General features: G+C 40.5%; 1 protein-coding gene and 1 long non-coding RNA gene across 6 annotated transcripts in view; one reads left to right on the top strand and one right to left on the bottom strand.

Moving 5' to 3' along the window:
• The window catches only part of LOC147025038 (extracellular calcium-sensing receptor-like), a 208,286-nt gene that overhangs the window by 165,559 nt on the left and 20,321 nt on the right, over nt 1-22,406 (bottom strand). For 3 of the 5 annotated variants that reach the window (XR_015059321.1, XR_015059322.1, XR_015059320.1), the window contains exon 3: nt 18,560-18,676. The exons of 1 other annotated variant lie outside the window; for it this stretch is intronic. The gene's annotated coding sequence lies outside the window, so the exon portion shown is untranslated. Of the gene's footprint in view, nt 1-5,852; nt 5,912-18,559; nt 18,677-22,406 lie in introns of all 5 variants that reach the window. One more of the 5 variants, XR_015059323.1, reaches the window with a different exon arrangement.
• LOC147025039 (uncharacterized) overlaps nt 1-22,406 on the top strand; it is a 51,190-nt gene that overhangs the window by 13,687 nt on the left and 15,097 nt on the right. The window lies entirely within an intron of this gene.

The raw sequence follows: 22,406 nt of genomic DNA, 5'->3' as shown, positions 1-22,406 counted from the left end.
AAGGCAGTCCAACACAATGGAATGATAAACACTGAAAAATTAAAAAGTTGAAAAATGACGTCATCTTTTGACATCATTTTGACGCACTTCCGGGGACATCACGTCCAATCGGGGACTACCATTCTGAAAGCGCATAGTTCACTGAACGTTTTAACGTTGGTTTCATGTCAATGGCTCTATTAGATCTGAAGCTATCCCTACAAGTATATTTTGACCTTGAGTGTGACCTTGACCTTGACTACAGAGTTAATTGGCAAAACCTGTACATCAATAAACAGATATTTTGGTACTGATCCTAATGCCTGGATTTGGGAGACTTTGCTTTCTAAATTATATGGATATTTGAATGTAAAATATCAGGACATTTTAGCCACAATTGAAAAACGTCATGTTCAAACGTCAATGACGTCATAACGGTCAGTCGGATCAAAGTCAAATTTGGTGTGTGACGTCCTTAAGGTAAATCCTATTCAACGGTGTGATCAAAACTGATGAGATCGAAAATTGAAAATTTACGTCATCTTGTGACGTCATTTAGACGCACTTCCGATGACGTTACATCAAATCCGACACTACATATGCGAAAGGTATCTCGTCATGGAACAATATGGCGGTGGTTGCATGTCGATAGCTGTATTATGAAGGAAGTTATGCTCAAAAGAGTGTTTTTGACCTTTTCATGACCTTGACCTTGACCTTTGACCCAATCGCTCCCAATATCTAATCAAATTGTCCTTGGATACTCACGAATCATCCCACCAAATTTCATGCAATTCGGTTTAATACTTTCTGAGTTATGCGAATAACAAACAAACACACATATTCACAAATAAATAAATACACAGCGACCAAAACATAACCTTTCGCAGAATGCGAAGGTAACTAGGAACACACAGTAACATGTTGGTGAGACAATAAACAGTTAAAACGGGACAGATAACGACCGGAAACTTAACTTTGAGATCGTCAGCAGGGAGCCCCCAAGGAGACCTGCCAATGCTCCAAACCCAGAACCGGAAGGGAGTTCAGGAAAATAACCAATGACTTGGTCCACACAAACAAACACACATGTCATCTTTTTTCCACATGTGTTACTCACAATTCTATTTATTTATTTTACAGTGCCAGCTGTTGCCAAACTAATATTATAACTCAAAGGATTGCTGCAAATGATGTGCATTTCACAACATCCCATATTCAACTATATTTTATTCGTAAATTTCGAGATATAGTTCCTGTACCTAAAGTAAGAACCTTAACCTGTAAGGAATTGACCGATTTATTGACTACCCGGATCATCAGCTGGGCACCATTCTTCCTCGAGGCTTCGATCCTTTCAACCCAGAACCTCTCCAAATGATGGATCCACAATTCCTCGGTCACGGATCCCACATCATTTGATTACGTACATGCTACATCAGTAGATTCACAACCTCAGTTGTGTCCAGGCAGTCAGTCAACACATCAAAGCAACATCACAAATCAGACTTTACTTGCTGGAGGATTTCCTCTCTTATCAAATAGTTACAACTCTCATCACACATTCCATTATAAGACTGGAAGGGCACTCGGTAGAGCTCATACCTCCGCAATGTAATGCCTGATCAATGAGAACATGCCGGGCCCAAAACATTTTTGAAATATCATGCTATACAGTACTATATCGTTTTTGGCCCTCTCTCTCAATGGTGAAGAATCATGATAAAAACTAAATAATTATCGTATCCAGATCCGGATTCGGATCTTCACCAAAATCGAACCAATTCGTCCTTGCCACACACCCAAACTTTCACCAAGTTTCATCTGAATCCGTCCACAACTTTTTGAGATATCATGCTATGTATCACTTTCGCACTATCTCTCAATGGTGAAGAATCACTCAAAAAAGTTCTGCTTTGAATCTGCCCGGTACAACCGCTCAAAGTAACCGGCCCAGCGGGCCTTCACTTCAGACTCCTCTGTCAAAAGCCTACCACTCTCTGCTCTAACTGCAGTGCTCCGAGGGATGGGCTTGGATGAACGCAATGCGCAAATCCCCATCTTTGAAAATAAAAGTGAAGAATCACTTTTAAAAATTATAGTAGTCGGAATCGGATTCGGATTCGGATCTTCACCAAAATCGAACAAATTCTTCCTTGTCACACAGCCAACCTGTCGACCATGTTTCATTTGAATCCGTCTGCAACATTTTGAGATAACGTGCTATATATCAGTTTAGGCCTATCTCTCAATGGTGAGGAATCACCGAAAAAAATTATCAGATCCGGATCCGGATCCTCACCAAAATCGAATCAATATTTCCTTGTCAAACATCCAGCGTGTCCACCAAGTTTCATCCGAATCTGTCCACAACTTTATGAGATATGCTGCACTCAAACAAACAGACAACAGACAGACAAACAGACAGAAAGGGGTGAAAACATAACCTCCTTCACCTTTGGTAGTGGAGGTAATAATACATTAAATCATGTTCATCTTACCTTTGCATATAACATGTCCACCACTCAGCACGGTCACCCAACTTACCATTGTGTACACACACACACACACACACACACACACACACACACACACACACACACACACACACACACACACACACACACACACACACACACACACACACACACACACACACACACACACACACACACACACACACACACACACACACACACAGCTGGAATTATAGATAGATGACAACACACGCTGGTTATATGCAGGCAACAGCGAAGCATCTATTTGCAGGCAAGGGAGATTATAAGGAGGATGAATAAACTGAGGAAGGAGATTGGTGTGCAGATGAGCTTGAAGGGAATATTGGTAAAAGTCAAGCTGAAGTGGGCTGGACACTTAGTGCGGATGGAGAAATGTAGACTTCTGAAGAGAGCCGTTATGCTGAAAGAGGCAGGCGAGAATATCGTAAACTGCGGTTGCGATGGGAAGATTGTGTGAAGAAAGGTGTCACAAATGTGGAGAAAGATGGCTTGTGATAGAGGGCGGTGGAGGAGCATTGTGGACAGATAAAAGCAGCAGCTCAATCCCAGCCGGCCTCACCCCATATATAGGGATATCTGTGAAAAATGAAATGTGTGCTAACCAAAGACATCCATGCAAATACCTGGATTATCTTCTCACGATTCTATCGATAAAAACGATAATAACTTTAATGGCAAATAAGAAAAATAAGCTCATGATTTGGGATCAGGAAGGCCGTTTGATTTCATATCCCCTGAGATAAGGAGTCCTCCCAGTACTCAAAGTATTCACCTCCATTTAAGTAAGAGAATCCTGATTCATGGACCATTTTTGGAAGTTGTTTTGTTCTCAAAGTTTTGTTCCAAGGGCTCTTTTCAGGATCGTCACTGAGTACTGGACAGCTTCCAACTGTAGTTCGTTTGTAGTAATATTCCCAGGGAGGGTTTTTAGTGTGTGTGTGTGTGTGTGTGTGTGTGTGTGTGTGTGTGTGTGTGTGTGTGTGTGTGTGTGTGTGTGCGCATGCGTACGCATATGTATGTGTGTATTTTAAACAAATAATTTATATTTACGAATACGCAATTGACAAATAGATGAACTTGAAAGAGTTTGGGAGGGAGTGGATGGAGGGAGGGGTAGGAAAAGGCAGCAGTTATTGTGTATAATTGGGAGGTAGAGGAAGAGATTGCATGAGAAAGGAATGTATTGAAAACGGATTGGGTCAAATATTACATCAAATTTGTTAAGTACTTTATGTTCATATTCTGTTAATCACAAATGTTCACGTACAATACATATTTGTACAATACAGTATTTATGTTCTTAAATTTTAGAAGTTTGTCCATATATTTTAAGTAATGTTGTTTAGATCAATGTTATTTCTTTCACACCTCTGTTTCATCCCCATCTTTGCAAGGAATTTCATTTTTTAGTTCTTGTCTTTTATCTGATTGGGGTCGGAGGCTGAGGATAAATTTTTGTAATCCTTCAAGTTTTCCTTGATGCTGATCAAATCCAACTGCTCCGTCATAGATTTGAGCATAACGTGCATTTTTCATAACAGGTGAAGTGATCCATCCCAGCCATGTCTTTTCCGTAATATTTTTTAACGAAAGCAATTCACCAAGTGCTGCAAATTCGTTTAAATGGATAAGAACAAAAATAACGTGTGATTTGGTTTTGTTTAACAAGTTACCTGAAAAAAATTGAATTAAAATGTGTCATTAAAACAGGGAAACAATGAATCTGTTCAGTTTGTTTAAAATCCCCATCTTTTGAAGGTGCAACATTTTAACCTTATAGATCAACAAAGCCCTGGCTCAGTGCAATAATTATAGACCACGAATATTCCAAATGAGAAAATCTTCTTCACCAATTAATGAAAACAGCAAAAAATAAATTACCAAAAAAAATTAACGATTTTAAGCTACTTGACCTTATGACCTCAAAAGCAATTGGCTTCATTGACCCAAAATGCAAAACCTGTGCAAATTTCAAGTCAATCAGATGAAAATTTACAATCTCATGTAAGCTTGACCTTTGACCTAAAAAAACAATCAACTTGTTTAGTCGCCGACAACCCGACCATGGAACAGGTTAGTACAGGTTTACATGGTACCTGTAGCAGGTCACAGATCTAACCTGACCTGACTCTAACCTGAATAACCTATACAAACCTTAAATCCACAATGTATGGCTTATTTTACTGATCCATAACAGAAGCAGACAAATTTTGTTTTTTTTATGTCATATTCCATGTTGGTCTTACCAAGTTGTTGCAGATCTCCTGGATGGATATTTTGTTTCCAAACTTCTTGAAAAGCAATGCAAACTCCATTCTGCTCAGACTCAATAACAAACTGAGCCCTACCATTCCTTCCATATTCATCATCAACTGCCAAGCACCCTACATACTTCCACCCAAGATGGATCACTAAGCGTACAGTTGCATATACCCAGTGAAGGTCACTTGGATAGGTTCGAAGGAAGTAGGGAAACTGTTTCTTATCACTCAGGTGTTTTGAAGAAGCACCATAACTAATCTGTGCTAAAAATACATCACATCAACTGTCAGAATATATTTTTTTTTACCAAACTTGGAGGTTCAAAAATATTTCATTCAATGATTCATATACAGCAGCAGGCTTTTTCTTTGGATCATTCCCGGTGGTGCAGCTATACTACTAATCTCATGGTCCCACATACAGTATCAGGGCAGTAATTTTGAATATGGCTAAGGTACACAGCACTTCAGAGCATATTCTTTTTGAAAGCCACTTTGAGTCCTTTAATGTCCAATGATGAGTGATAACTGAACAAACTGCCTGCTTCCACTCCCCTCTAAACAACAAACTCATTGATGCATCATTATGACAAACCCTGAATCAAATCCATACTAATCAGTTTTAAAGCAAATCCACTGCCACTAAGCTTTAATTTGAATAGTGTCATGTGCACATAAACAAACACAACTGTTTACCTGCGGAAGGTTAAAAATTGTAAGAAATGGACTCAAAAAGTTTGCAATCTCGGAAGCATATGGTCCAATAAGAACATGAGGAATGATCAAGTTACCTGACCTGTCACCAAAGTCAATGCTATTTCGCAAAAACTTTAGACTGTTTTTGAGGGCCATAGGTATTTGTAAACAAGAGTCATAAATTATATATTCCAAAGTGACATTTGGAAGAAGTTCATCATTTTCGTTTATCTCTTTTATTGCAAATTCCATAACCACAGCCCATTGCAATGCCAAAAGGTACAACCTACGTACAAAATAAAATTGGTTCATAAATGCTTTATGTATCAAATGACGTTATTTTGATGAATCAATATGTGTAAGCAATGCAAAAGTCAGGGAGAAACTGATAACTTACCGAGAACAGAATCGATCTGCAGGAGCTTTCCTTAGCCATGATCCATTTGCAACAATTGACTGCCGAATAGGAAACATTCCCACGATTAAAAGAGTTTGTTTCAATGATGCATCTTTTGCGATTTCTTTTGATGGAAAGCTGAAGCCAACTGTGGCTATTACTGGCAAATTAAGAAATATATACTGCAGAAATAACATAGCTGACACTAATTTGTTTAAAACAATTCCTCAAACATCTTTTTTGCATCCCCATTCATTTATATATATTTTTTTCTGTAACTTGCAAAAAGCATTCTGTAATTCCGAATGCTTTAATTATGTGTTTGATTTTTTTTACACAGTATATGGTGTCAACCACTGCTGTTCTGTTAAATAATTTCCATCTGAAGTCTTTTGAATTTCATCTCTCTCGTAATTATTGCCCAATTGTCAATAAAGGCTTGAAATAATAATCTTAAACATAAATGTAATGTGAGGTTGATCGGTTATTCAATAATGCTTAATTACTAAAAATGCAATCAGCCAAATTGTAGATTAGTCCTGCATGAAGATGATTATCATTGTGTAAAAATATAATTTTTTTTTACAGTTTTACACAATTAAGTCCAATTAAACTCATTGCTACCTGATACAATACAAAATTGCATCTTTTTAAAGACAAGGAATTTATAACTTTATCACAAAATGGAATTGACTGAAAATGCATGGAAATAGAAAATAACGGGCATCAAGTTTTATAAGTTATACAAATAGATCGTTTATTGCTATATCTGCAGTCCATTATAGTTATATTGTGGGCTACGAGAATGTGACAAGTTTGAAAAACTTTCATAACTTGACAAATGGTTGTGGTCCACTCTGTACAAAGGCGACTGCTGAACTTCCCTATAACCGGTCCATGTGGTCTCTTATATTGCAATTGTATTACTTGCTGGTAAATGGAATAATACTATTGGCAGGTTGATTGTTAAAGCTAATAATAAGTGAAAGACAAAATATTGGCAGAGTGGCAAAGTGGATAAATTGGTGAAATGTGGAAAAAAGGGAATATAAAACAATGAGTTGATACTCGAAGACCACACCTTTTGGGTGGTATGAGGAATAGATCCATGAAATACGAAAGCTAAATATTGAACGTTTTTTGAAATATCATGTACAAAAGCCTACTTATTGAGATGGTTGCCATAGCACCATAATTCAGCCAATCACATTCGTGATCTAATCAGGTTGAGATAATGCCGTGAGGAATAGATACCTAATCGGGTGGAGATTTTGCCATGATGAATCAATACGAACAGCCAACAGCCATCAATATCTAGTGCCCAACGGTGTCTATGGATGTCCTCCTGCAGTTGGGTTACTTTTTTTTTTAGGAGGTTGGTGGCAGGATTTGCACTCCATCCACCATAAAACCCTTCACTCTGCAAAACACAAGAAAAACGCAAAGAAGATTGAAAACCCACTCCGTGGTCGCACCTCCTGTGCAGCTGCCCTCCGCAGGACAGCACACCGGATGACGGGATTGGGGAAAAGCCTTCGGGACCCCCACTCTTTGATGATAGGAGGAAAACCAGAGGGTAACCTTCCCGGTTCAGATTGCGATAGTGTGTGTCAGGGTGGTGCTGAGGGCCATCCATTTCGATGGATGGTGATCTCCTTGGGTTAACCTGAGGTGGTCTCTTCAAGTGGGTGTCTGGAATGTCCTATCCCGAAGAGAGGATGGATCATCTGTCTCTGTTGTCATCTGAGCTCAAGCATTTGAATGTCCTGATTGCAGCACTCTCTGAAGTTCGGACACTGGATTGAGGCGAGATCATGGTTGGTGGTTACACCTACTACTGGTCTGGTCACTCAGATGTTTACCATACCCAAGGAGTTGCTGGAGCTGTGTCCAATAAGTTGATTCCAACGGAAATTGAGGAAACACCGGTGAACTAGCATATTTATGAGACAAAGGATTCATCACTCCTTGGGTGTCATTTATCTGGTCTCTGTAAATGCTCCGACTGAGGCGAGTGATCTCACCGTGAAGAACACATTCTATGCCACGCTTGAGTATGTAGTTGATCAGTTCCCCAGGCGAGATACTCTTTTAGTCTTGGGGGATTTCATTGCATCGACTGGAACTGCTTGGGATGGTTATGAGACATGTGCTGGTCCCCATAGGTCTAGAACTGTGAACAAGAATAGCACTAAGAATAGCACCTTAACTTTGCAAGAAGTCTTGGACTTAGGGTGGCTGGTTCATGGTTTCAACGCCCACAGGCTCATCGCTGGGCTTGGTATTCCAACCCTGGTGGTGTGGCAAAGGAGACTGACCATGTGTTCATTGATGGTCGCTGGAGTGGATGGTCCAGAACTGCAGGATCTACCGGAGTGCTCATTTCCTCAATACTGACCACAGGCTTGTTGTAGAAACTTTGAAGTTGCAGCTGAAATCCAGGAGAATGGTCCATCCCAGCCGAGGCTGGATGTTGGCAAGCTCAAGGATGAGAGGGTAGTTGATGAGTTTGCGAACAGGCCGAGTAAAGACTTGGGGGGTCTGGATGCTTTGGGGAATCCTCAAGAGTGGTGGAGTGCCTTTAAGACCACTGTCCTTGATGCTGCTGGTAGATGTCTTGGGACTCACCAGAGGGTGAAGAAGAATTTTCTCTCTCAAGAGACACTTGATACCATTGACCAGAGTCGCAGGGCCAGGCTGAATGGCAGAGCTGAGCTGTTCAGAGAGCTGAGGCGTAAAACTGTACGTGCGCTAAGGGTGGACAAGGAAGCCTATGTGCGAGGAATCTGTGAGGTGGTAGAGCATCACCTGTGTTCAAGTGATTTTCGTCTTGCTTGCAGGGGAATTCACGCATTACATTCCTCCAAGCCCATCCCTCGGTGTGCTGCAGTTAGAGCGGAGGAGGTGGGCTCTAGACAGAGGAGTCTGAAGTGAAGGGCGGCTGCACCAGTTACTTTGAGCGGCTCTACCAAGCTGATCCACCTGCTGTCAATTTGGATGTCAGGGGTGTGACACTCCCTATTGATGACCCTCCAATCGACTGTGATCCACCTTCATTAATTTGTGGAAACACAGGTTGTGGTGAACCGGTTGAAATTGGGTAAATCTCATGGGATCTGACATCCATGCTGAACTTCTCAAGGCTGGTGGAACTGCTCTACGCATGTTGTTGCATGCAGTTCTCTGCTCTGCCTGGAACACAGGCATTATCCCAACTGACTGGAAGAGGAGCCTTGTTGTCCCTCTCTGGAAAGGGAAGGATGATTGTCAGGACTGCAGCAACTACCAAGGCGTGACGCTGCTCTCAGTGCTGGGCAAGTTCTTTGCTCAGATAATTCTTGATAGGGTTCGCCATCATCTGCTTGAGCACCAGCGTCTAGAGCAATCAGGCTTTACACCAAAGCAGTCAACGATTGCTGTGTCCTTGCTCTTCAGGTCCTCACTGAACGAAGATGAGAGTTTCGGCAGGGGATGCATGCAGCCAATGTAGATCTCTGCAAAGCATTTGATTCAGTGAATCGGGATGCCCTCTGGCGGATGCTTGGTCTTCATGGAGTGCAACCAAAACTGATCAATCTGATGTCTGAAATATACTCTGGTCGTGAGAGTGCTACGAGATGTGGGGATATGATCTCTGACTTATTTCCAGTTGTGACTGGAGTTTGTCAGGGGTGTGTGCTGGTTTTTCAGCACGTGTATTCTGGGGAGGATGTCGGATAGATCAAGCTGCAGTGCATCCTTTGGGAATGCAAAGATCTCTGACCTTGATTTCGCAGATAATGCAGTCATCTTTGTGGAGACTGTAGATATCCTTTTGGGGGCCCTCGAGGCGCTGAATGAGGAGTCAGAGCCGCTGGGATTATGGGTTTCCTGGGTCAAAACTAAGATCCAGGCTTTCAATGACATATTGGATGCTGCCATCTTGTGTGTACCTGTTTGTGGTGAGGATGTTGAGGTCAATGAGAGATTCATTTACCTTGGCAGTGATATTCCTGTCTCTGCTGGTTGTGAGCCAGAGGTCAGTAGACGTTTGGGTCTGGCTTGAGGAGTTATGGATTCATTGGATCATGGGGTGTGGTGCTGCAGGTACCTGTGCAGGAGGATGAAAGTCTGAGTCTTCAGTTCCTTGGTGCTTCCAGTCTTGCTCTACGGATGTGAAACTTGGACTCTGACCAGGGATCTGAGACGGTGACTTAATTCCTTTGGGAACAGGTCTCTTTGGAGAATCCTTGCCTATCGCTGGTCAGGCTTTGTGTCCAATGAACGGTTGCTGAGAGAGAGACTCAAATTAGATTTGCTACCTGCATCGTCTGCGAGCGTCAGCTGTGAGGACACTTTCCTGATGCTGATCCTGCTCACCAGATTCTCTCAGTGAGGGAGTCTCATGAGTGGAGGAGGCCAATGGGCTGGCCACATGCCTCGTGGTTGCAGCAGGTTGATCAGCATCTCAAGGAGATGGGGATGGACCAGGCATCTGCCTGGGGAATGGCCAGGCAAAGGCCCCTGGAGTACCGGTAGAAAATGGACGCAGCGACGTGCTCCTCATGCGCATGCTCCCATACTTGACCTGACCTGAAGGAGAGGGTATTGAATTTGGGTCCATTTGTCTGTCTCTCTTTCTGTTTGTTTGTGACTTGCAAAATTGAAGATTTTTCAAGTGTATTGGTCAGTCGATTTTATTATTCTGTTTGTCTGTCTGTCAATCGCCTACAGGTCACAATTTGAACCCAATCTTCATGAAACTTCATCAACTTGTCAAGGTAGTCTCAACTGAGAAGACTACTGATTTCAAGGTCAAATGTCATGTTGAGGTCAAATTTTTTTAATCGTAATTTTTCATCCGATTGACTTAAAATTAAACAGCAATTTCATCATGCATTACTAAATTGGGAAACCCACTATTTTTGAGATCAAATGGTCAAAGGTCAACTCAAGGTCAAACTTCTAAAATCATCAATTTTCAACTGAAATAGTGTCAATTTACATGCTATGATCTTGAAAGTTGAACAAGATTTGCATAGTCCCTCACTGATTTGGGAAAGCAACGATTTTGGGGTCAAAATGCAAAGGTCATCTCAAGGTTAAACTTCTAAAATCATCAAATTTCCTCTGAAAATTCATCAATTTTCTTCTGATTAACCTGAAAATTAAGCAGCAATTGCATAGTGCATCACTGAAATGGGAAAGCAACTATTTTTGAGGTCAAAATGTTAAATGGTCAACTGAAGGTCAAACTTCTAAAATCATCAATTTCAATCTGAAAAATAATCAATTTTCATCCAAATGACCTGAGCTTTCATTAAGATTGTCAATCGTCATCTTAATGAAATGCACAATTTGATGTCTCCCTGGCATTCTTTGGAGAGAGGGGTGGATTTTGCAAGTATCATGCCATGCACAATGTCTTCTTCATGTTATTCTGTCTGTCTGTTTGTCTGCTTATCGCCTTCAGGTCACAATTTTAAACCAATCTTCACTAAACTTCACCACATGGTAGAGTTTGCCATAAGGAAGAAGCCTATTGTTTTTGAGGTCAAAAGGTCAGCATAGGCCAAAGGTGAACAACTTAGGTGAGATTTCTAAAATCCTCAATTTTCAACCAGTTGACTTGAAATTTGAACAGGATTTGCATATCAGGTCAATGAATTCAACCACCAATTATTTTTGAAGTCAACATAGGGCAAAATTTCTAAAATTGTCAATTTTCATCAGATTGACTTGAAATTTGAAGAGCATTTGCTTACATATCAGATCACTGAATAAAACCACCTATTATTTTTGAGGTCAAAATAGGCCAACAGGTCAACATCGGCCAAATTTCTAAAATTGTCTGTTTTCATCAGATTTACTTGAAATTTCAAGAGCATTTGCACATCAAGACACTGAATTCAACCGCCAACTATTTTTGAAATCAAAATAGGCCAAAAAGTCAACATAGGCCAAATTTCAGAAATCCTCAATTTTCATCCAATTGACTTGCAATTTGAAGAGGATTTATATTTCAGGTAACTGAATTCAACCAGCGAATTATTTTTGAAGTCAACAGGAACCCAAAAGTGAACATAGGCCCAAATTCAACATCTAAAGGCCCAGTCACACCTTGACGTTTTAGCCAGCAATGGCAACGTATTAAAATGTATGTAAAACGCTGGCTTACGTTGAACTTTTGATGTTTTTTTTTTAAAGATTCGGACGTATTCATAACGACTTGGTCTTATGCATCACGTATTAGTAACGGACACAGAACGTTTCATTGTGTTCGAGATAACTTATACCAACGAATGCTGAACCTGTTGTCGGCCTTTCCAACCTATGCCCAATGATAGTCTAACTTATGCATAGCGCGCTGTACATATCGCCGACGATCACGTGGCGTAGCCTATTAAAAGGCTGCCGCACAACGATTGAAATCATAACCAACGCAGAAATGGAAGTGTCAACATCGCAGTCACACCTTGGCGATCTTGCCAGCGTATGCCGACCTGTGAAAAATGCGTCTAAAACGCTGGCGCACGTCGAATACGGTATGGGTAAGTTTGGTATACGTGAATAGAACGTTAAAGTACGCTATCATACGTCGTATTAAGTGGATTACGTCTTGTAATTTCAAACATGAGTACGTGCCCGTAAAAAAAAAAAAATAAAAAAAAAATAATAATAATAAATAAATAAACAAACCACACAGGCCGTTTCTTCGCTCTCACGTGCCCGTACGTGCGTGACCAGGAAGTTCGATATTATTCGCAGTTACGATTATTCGCAATTTATTTTTAATACCCAATTATTCAATTAGCGCCAACGTATTTTACCTTTTCGCAATGTCGTGGCAAGGAAAAACAAAAAGAGAAGAGAAGAGAGAGAAAAAAATTTACTTCCTGGTTTCGGAGCATACCAGCACTCTGATGTTCCCGAAATTTATACACCGTCTAATATGAAAACGATCATAACTTGGGCCATTGTGTTTATCTATAAATGCGCATAAGAAATCGAGAAATTATTAGAATACACGAAGTCATCACTCTCCGGAAGCCCGTACGTTGTAACCCGTAATGGGGAACGTGGCTGTGCTTCCCTTCCCCATCGGCCACGCCCACGCAACAACGTGTCTTGTCATTGGTTTGGTAAATAAATGGCCATAACTTGGGAAGCACTTGTCCGATTAATATCAAACCATGAAAAGGCACATCCTCAGGTCCCCAGCAATATATGTGGCAAGTTTCAATTAGATCGGACCAGAGGTTGTCGAGAAACAGCGGTCTCACACTCACACACACACACACACACACACACACACACACACACACACACACACACACACACACACACACACACACACACACACACACACACACACACACACACACACACACACACACACACACACACACACACACAGATTGCTGGAATTAGAGATAGATGTTGAAAATTTTACGAAGTACTTGCAGTATGACACACGCTCCGCATGCGATGGGAATAAGTTGTACGTACGATATGCGATCATTGACACACATTGACACACGTTACTTGAAAGTTACTCATAAGTCGAAACACGTCGAGGTAATGGTTAGCGTCAGTGTTCCAGACTCCCTGGTTTTTTTTTTCCTTCGGTATGACGGTGTTCAGTGTACAGTGCGGTTATGATTTGAATCGTTGAGCGGCAGCCTATTAATTATATTATATTATAACCGCACTATAAATTGAAGTGTCAAAATCACCATCATACCGAAGGAAGGAAGAAAAAAAAATAAAAAAAAACCAGGGAGTCTGGAACACTGACGCTAACCATTACCTTTATGTGTTTCGACTTTTGAGCACCTTACAAGTAATGTGTGTCTGTGTGTCACCGATCGCGTAACGTGAGTACAACACGTTTCTCATAGGTTCGAAATAAGTTTCGGGTACGCTAGACATTACCTCGACGTGTTTTGACTTATGAGTAACTTACAAGTAACGTGTGTCGATGTGTGTCAACGATCGCGTGACGTGCCTACAACTTATGGCCAGCGTTAAGTGGAACGTGCGAGTCATACGCTGGCATAAGTCTCAAAATTTCAAGCATGGAAAATTTGAGGACAACCGAAAAGTACAACGTTTAAAGCCAGCGTAGAACGACGTATGGTAGTGTTTTTCAGCGTGCTCTCAATGTTATCAAAACTTACCCATAACGTATTCGACGTGTACCAGCGTTTTAGACAAATTTTCCAAAAATCGGCATAAGCTGGCTAAAACGTCAAGGTGTGACTGGGCCTTAAGGTGCTATTTAGGGATTTCTAAAATCCTCAATTTTCAACCGATTAACTTGAATTTGAAGAGGACTTATATGTCAGGTCACTGAATTCAACCAGCAAATTATTTTTGAGGTCAACATGGACCAAAAGGTCAACATAGGCTCAAGGTAAACAAATAATTTGGTATTTCTGAAATCCTCAATTTTCATCTCATTGATTTGAAATTGGAAGAGGATTTATATTTCAGGTCACTGAATTCAACCAGCCAAAATGGTCTACAGAATTGTTTTGATGATGTCGTTAGTCGCTTGATTTGGCAGCTACATTGTTTTCACAAACAAAAAATCCTTTAAAAACCTTCTCTGAAGTGTCTGAGCAGATTGAGGCAAAATTATACAAGTATTACCAACTATCCATGAGGGACAAAATGTTCACACAAATGACATCATTGGTCACATGGTTTGGCAGCCAAACTGGATTTACACTAAAACCAATAAAAACCTTTTCCAGAACAGCTCGACAGATCGAAGGGAAACTTCTCACAAATGTTCCCCAAGCCTTGGATGTCCAGGTTTGTTAAGGAATTGATAGGCCACATTGTTTGGCAGCCATGTTGGATTGAAGAAAATTATTAAATGTTTTCTATGAAACCAATTAATCAATGTACATGAACCTTCACGATTATGATCTAGTAGTGATGGGAATATATGTTTTAAATTTCAACTTGATCAGACACATGGTCTGGCAGCCAAAATATTTTTGATCTGGGTTCTTTGTGAATTTTTTTTTTGAAAAAGGCTCACTTGGCTGTGCCTGGATGGGTTTGAGGGTAGAGGAGTTGTAGCTGAAATGCGAATCTTATCCAGGTTCCTCATGATGACTTAATCTTTACTCGATGCTTGTTTGGGTTCCATCTGATGACGCCAATGCAGGATTGTACCTATTTGCTCTTCCATTTGATTTGAATTGAATTTATTTTAATCCCATTCTAAAGCCAAGTGAACTTCATTCAATAAAATGACAAAAAATCAAAAATATCCCAGAATAAAAAATTAAATAATTTTGGCTGCCAGTCCTGCCACCAAATGCATGCGATCAAGTTGAAATTTATAACATATATTCCCCATCTCTACTGGATCATAATGTTGAAGTTTTACCTCGAGTCACTAAGTGATTCAAGAGAAAGGATTTTAAAAATGATTTTCGCTCAATCCAATATGGCTGCAAGACGATGTGACTTTTCAATTATTCGAGAATATTCTGGTATCCCCAAGGTTTGGTGAACATTTGTGAAGTTTCCAATCGATCTGTGCAGCCATTCTGGAGAATAATTTTTTTAGAGGTGTTAGGGTCAATCCAATATGGTTGCTAAACCATGTGAGCTATCTGTGAGCTGTGTGAGCTAAATGACATCCTAAAAAAATCTCACATTCCCCATGAGGAGTACTTGCCATGTATCAAGTTTCAATTTTTTCCTTGGTGCGATTTCAGAGATCCAGATGTCCAAATTTTTCCCATTTTTCCAACATGGCTGCCACTCCACGTAACCTCTGACATCATAATTATCATTATAACATTCTACATGAGTAGTCGCACCGATGGTGAAAATTTCTTCTCAATCTGGCAAGCAGTTGCAGAGAAAAACAAGAAACTTCTGTGCAGACAAAGAAACAAACAAACAAACACAGACAGACAGACAGACAGACAAACGAACCCAAATGCAATACCCTCCCCTTTGGCGAGGGTAATAAGCAGAAGCCTTGCAGTATCTAACACCCTCCAATGGATTTTGTTTGTTGTTACCATTAAAGAAAGTACGTGATGGTGATCCATGATGTTGGACATCTTTCAGGTTTTTGATAAATTGAGCAATCAGTATTTGTCTTTCATTCATTCTCATCTCAAAAGTAGGAGAGGAAGATGGAAACGATTCATCTTATTTTTGTGTATGAAAGGGAGTGTAGGTCATGTGTCTTGGATGTAATCTATTCATTTGTTACGGTTGTTGGGGTAGGTGGAGGAATTTCATAGCAAAGTTAGGATTGTGTAGAGTTGCTTGGCCCATGGACAAGTAAGAGACATCTCAATGTAAATAAAGTAGGGAAACTGTGAGCTTAAGTGTTACTTGTCAACACGTGGAGGGGGGGCGGGGGGGGGTGGTTCTCTGTTAATTAGATAGGAATTAAGGCCAATTTCTCCCAATATGCAATTGCCCCCTGTGACTTTTTCCTACGTTTTTGCATTTACAAGCCAGCAATAAAATTACATTCTTATAACAACAACAACAAAAATAATAACATCTGTACATCCAAGCAGGCAAGAAGCCCCGCCTTCCCGGCTTCATACCAGCAAGTCACTCCCCTGAGGCTTATGATTAGTGAGTATGACATAAAGCGGGGGGGGGGGGGTGGCATGGTCGAAGAGCAGACAGTTGTGAGAGGACAGAGTTGTGGGAGGACTGTAAGAGGACAGAGTCGAGTAAGGGGGTTTCACTGGCTGGCTACGTCTGGACACAATGAAATACAGCAACACAATTGACGTGTTGTGCTGTGAATTTTCCCGCATTCTGGGCAAGACGCGACTCATTGACTGTTCGGCTGAACCATGAAGTGTGTATGTTTCTGAGGAGGGAAGAAGAGCGTGCGTCGTGGCCATATCACGGGGCCTCAGAGATCGTCTCATCGTATGATCAAGGAGGAAGGTGGGTGATCGTTGTGAGCAGACCTCATGTAAGAGAGGAACATTCGATATATTCGTTAATGAGAAGAAGTTGCATGGCAGTTGGTGAGGCCTGGTGTTGAACACCGGTGTTGAACACCTGGTGTGGTGTTCAACCTGGTGTTGAACACCTCACAAATTACCTCATGTATGTTTCCCGCGCAGAGAGTGGCTTGGCACCATTTTGTATGCATCTTCCCATGAAGGACAAAGTGGCTCGACCTCAAAGTTCATAAAAGACCATCTCTGGACAAAGCGACTGCAAGTTCCATAATAAAGGGAGGATTTTCTTTTATTTCGTTTTCCCCTTGTCTGTATTTAAGTCCATGTGTAGAGGCACCTCGACTTTCGGCTTTAAATGACCACGTTTTATTATCACATTTTGAATTATAACCCTTGTAAATATTTGATCTATTTTCATTAAATCCCCCTGTTTATTTTAAGTTGCTCGTGTCCGTGTGTCTGTCGTGGGTTAGAGTATAAACCCCTTGTGATGTGCTTCTGTTTGCTCTGTCCATGCCACAATTCCCTTCCCACGCACACCATAATCTCCGAGGAACATGTGTTCGCCTCGAAGGAAAACCGCTCGCGATCCAGCCTGGTCGGTGTTAACCGCTGTCCACGACAATTGGGTTGGGAGAATTAACCCAACGGCCACGTCTGCGACAGTATTAAGTGTGATTCATAGGGCTTGCAACGAAGTACCATGTCTAGCAAAGGGTAGAAAATTTTGTTGAGAGACAGGCAGGTGGGTAGACTTGGTTAGAGACCTGTCAGTTGAGGATCGTCAGCATACTTGGGGGAATGCTACCACAGAAGCTGTATGGATTGGCATGGGCCATGATTAGAGATTATGATCTCAACAGCTTTCATGGCAGAAAAGCAGAGCAGACAGTGTCTTCACACAGGCTACAGAGGTATCAATACAATCAAACGTTTCATTTTTGTGGAGATGTCTTGATGTCCATTTTATTTGAGGGCAATGGGGAAAAGTTATTGCTGCATTTTCTCCAGAATGACAAATTGAGTCGGAGGTAAACATCTTGTGCTGTGTCAAGAAAAGAAAAGCCAGTTGCTTGTGGGTACTGTGGTGCAAATTAATTTATTTGATGTGTATTGTAGTGTGTACAGAATCAATTGTTGTCTTCCATGTATCAGGAGAAATATCAGGATTATGAAGTGTGGTATTTTTTTTTGCTTCTGTTGTGGTATATCTTTGTTCTGACTACTCTTTCTCTTGCTTTGTTGAACCAGTGAGTGAAGATGGGTGCCTTTTGGAAAGCTTTGTATCATTTCCTTCCTAATCTTGATTTCTTAATAAAATAAAATAAAAAACGCCGCTCTTCAATGGGGTGTACATGCTTTTTAAACGTCCTCCTACTGTGCTAATCATTGTCTCCGAAGAAAATAATTGATTCCATTTGGCAATTAATGTCCCCTTTTTTGTTTTGTCCTATTTGCAAATTTCACAGCAAAGGGAAAATCATATAGAAATAAAACAGAGGTGTGAAAGAATAAAGCAAAACAGGCAGAAAGCAAATGATGTGATATGCAAGAAAACATATAGTAGCTTGATAAAAATTGGTGCTTCAGTCACATCAGAAAGTGATGCCCCCTTTGGGGAAAATGACAGCGGTCTCCTTACAAGTTATCTACATTGCAGCTGTTCCACCCCCTAATACGTTCTTGCCAACTGTTGTTATGCACGAAAACCACACCTTCTTTCTCATTAGTCTTTGGTGATAAAGTTTTGACCTTTACCTGAACCTTCAGTGGGAGTGGTTAATTCATGCATAATCTCACTAATGAGGCAATTCCGAGACAACACACAATCCAACTCCCTCCTTCCACCAAAAGCAGCACCAATCTTCTGATTCACTGTATAACACAAGCAAAAATATATTTGTATGTGATCCGTGGTGATTGGAGTAAATTACAGAAAAAAAAAATGTTCATTTATGAGATACATTTCTCCAGCTTGATTAGATATCATTAACATTCAAATATTAATTCTGTTTTAAATCCTTTTAAAAAAATTTTCAACTTCTGATTTACTCTCTCAACTCTTAAATTTCCTTGGCAATCCTTCAAGGAAAGATCCCCACAGAGTATTAGCATGAGCTTCAAGGGAAAATGGGTGGAGTCTGTAGACAAGGTGTTATAAGAAATATATCTTTTATACTTACAGTATGTTACAAAGGTGTCGTAACCAATATATATTTTATACTTATGTTTGGAGTTTGAATAACAAGTATCAAATCAAATCAAATTTCGGTTTAATTCAAAAGACACAGAACAAGTGGTCCAAGGACTAAAAGAGTTCAGTTTCATCAAAGCAAAATACAATAAAATCGTAAAAAAAACAAAATATTCATATATGTAAATATATATGTATATACATATACATATGTATAAATAAATAAATATATACATATACATATACATATATATGCACTGTACATATGTATGACTGCTGCAAATAAGAATCAAACAGAAAATAATAAATAATATTTGATAGTAAATAATTAAAATTATACAATAATCTTCAGACAAGCATTTACAGTTGAATCATAAAAGGAACAGGAGATTGTTTATATGTCTTGAGTGCTTATTTGAGCCGTGTGTTGTTTGTGGTAGCTTCTGAGCCATGACCAGACACAATGAGTCGAGATTGGGGCAAAGGATGGCCAAGCCGCTTCTCGGTGAGCTAGGATTTAGCAAAGTGTATTGTAATTAAATTCCACCTATCAGAAAAAGGGTCAACATTAAAAGTGTTCAAAAGTTCACCATCGGACAAGATGTCCGGAAAAGCAATCATGCGTAGCGTTCTCTTCTGAATGTGTTCAATACATTGGGCTTGAGCAACAGTAAGGCCAGAAGACCACACAGGTGCTCCAAATTCAAGCATCGGAAGAATGTACATTTTATGGATCAAAAGCAGATCATCAGCTTTGACTCCATTTTATTTAATTGCTAAAAATATAAAGTCGCCTTGACGCATTATTAACAAGGCGATGAACCTGTTGATCGCATTAAAAATTATTCTGGATGATAATGCCAAAGAGTTTGAGAGTGGAGACAGTTTCTAATGGGACATGATCAATCTCCAATTGAATATGAGGTGGGAAATGATAAAGAAATGAAATCTCCATAAATTTACACTTAGTTGGCTTCAGCTTCATATCATGATCACAACACCAATTGGTGAGAGAATCAATATGAGACTGTAAATGTGAACTATGCGAGTTTGATACAATATTGATAAGGCTAATAAATATCATGAACATATTTCCAGTGATTAGCTGAACTGACAGCTGCATCAATAACCATTGCCAAGAAAATAATAGGACCTACTTTGTACCCTCCACTATATGTTTGATAAAGAGAAGTTGTTATTGATCCGTGGTCTCGAACAGTTTGTGATCAATGTGATAAAAAAAAAAAATACAGATTGCATGCAAAACCATGTGATCATCACCAAGTTGGATAAGCTTTTCAATAGCAATAGTTTGAGTTACATGATCAAAGGCCTTACTGAAGTCGACGGTGCACAAGTTCACATAGTTTGCAGACTTGATAATTCATCCATGCATGCTGTCAAGTAAACTGACCAAGTAATGCACCACTGAACTACCGTCAGGAGCGATGGCATGTCGGAGGGACTTAATAACAACAGCAGTATAAAATGGTTTCTATAAAACTTGTCAAAAAGAGCCTTTACCACTTTGTTATAAAAGGTATTGTGATTGTAAGGGAAAATGGGGGGGGGGGGGTTAAACACAGTTGGTTATTCCATTTCTTAAAGGGTCAAGGTCTGTCTTTGGAAACAAGCCAGGCTTACAGGTCCTGCCACAAACATCTTGTACCAGATTTTATGCAAGGACATATCAAGAAACTTGTCGATTTGGTTTATCATGCCTGTTGTCAAAGTAGAGTTGTTGGCAGAAGAGCATACGTCTTAGTATTGGACAGAATCATGCCTGTTGTCATACTTATGCTTGGAGTTTGAATAATACAAAAGAGGAATTAGAAGCAATGGCATACAGGAAGTAATAAGAACTGGTGTACACCCCCGCAGAACAGTGTCCACACATGGAGAAGAAGCCTCCACCGTAAGAAGGGAGATGTGCAGTGTGCACCTCAACTCTTCCTTAAAGGTCATCAGTGGATGCCTTCACCCTAGTCCCAGCAATCACCTCCCAGTCCTTGTGGGCATCCATTCCCATCACATGAGATGAGCAGCCATTATGAGACGAGCATCCCTCGATACATCTCAGAACCCCAACCACCTCCTGCACAACAAGCTAAGAGAAGGCCTGCCCACCCACCTCCCACCCCCTCAGATTTAAGAACCACAAGCCCTTTTCCAGAGTAGCTCAAAACTATGTCACAGTAGATGATGACCTGAGCAAACACGCATGGCAGATGAAGCAATGGCAAACCTCCCAACCCAGTAGCCACCGCCAACGCCTCGCCTGTTCCACCAAGTCCCCAGGTTGTAATCTGCCGAGGAAGGAATGGTATCACCTTAACTAACTCCCAAGAGGTGTTTGCAGATTACATCACATTCTCTTGAGACCTTGCTAACTCACTCGACTATGATTGTTGTCTCCGTCAGACTGCAGATATTCTTGAGCAAAACTGCGCCATGCATTCCTTAGAGGGAAGATAGCAAAAACTGCGGCACCTGACCACAAGGGACCAAGGCTGGCTGAAAAGAGATAACTTCACATCGAAGACCAACAACTCAGAGACATGCCACACAAAAGAAGAAGAAGAAGAAGAAGAAGAAGATTAAAAAGAATCATAAAAGTGAAATAGTTTCAAATATCATGATATTTGGATTGTATCTGTTTGCAGCAAATTAAATGAGTGGTTGTCATTGCATGAGTTCTGAAATATAACACAGAGTAAGTGCTCATTGAAATATGGAAGATACTGAGCTTGGATTTGGAGTCACTGTTAATTGAAGTTGATGCAAGTTCTCGAACAAAGATGACAGAAATGGAGTCTGAGTCATTGTCAGGTCAGGCCACAAGATATCAGTGACTTGCTGTAGGTACCACGTAAACTTGTAGTCATGTGTTTCATGGTCGGGTTGTCGCCGACTAAATCAACTCCCCCATCAGGTTTCCTGTAAGGAGGGTGTATGGATATGGACACCCAGCAGGATTAAAAATAAAACCTCTCAAGGACAGAGGAGCTCCTAGTGAGACAACAACGATCTATATCTGGTGCCCAACTGTGTCTGCAAACACGCAAACCAACACATTCACCAAAACAAACACACAAACCAACACATCCACCAAAATGCCAAAGCCTATTTGAACTTATTTCATGCTTTTCTTGATCAACTTGGAGTGAGGGTGAGGGGGGGGGAAGGAAAATTTGTGTGAATGTGGTTCAGGTAGAGGTGAATGGCTCGATCTGTATTTTGGAGGAAGTTTATTGGGGCAGGTCAAGCGGTGTAAGTTGTGAGGTTGCAGTTATTTCGTGGTTCTTCCAGCACAACATTTATTTCCAGTGAGGTGGATTCTAGGAGTGAAACATGAAGATGTATATGTGATGTTGTTTTTGTTTTACTTATTTTGTTTATCTCTGTTCTGTG

The sequence above is a fragment of the Eptatretus burgeri genome, chromosome 6 (assembly GCF_056783735.1).
Source record: "Eptatretus burgeri isolate ZD-2024b chromosome 6, Ebu_testis_v1, whole genome shotgun sequence".
NCBI classification, from domain to species: domain Eukaryota; kingdom Metazoa; phylum Chordata; class Myxini; order Myxiniformes; family Myxinidae; genus Eptatretus; species Eptatretus burgeri.
This window is presented reverse-complemented; position numbering and strand designations above follow the sequence as displayed.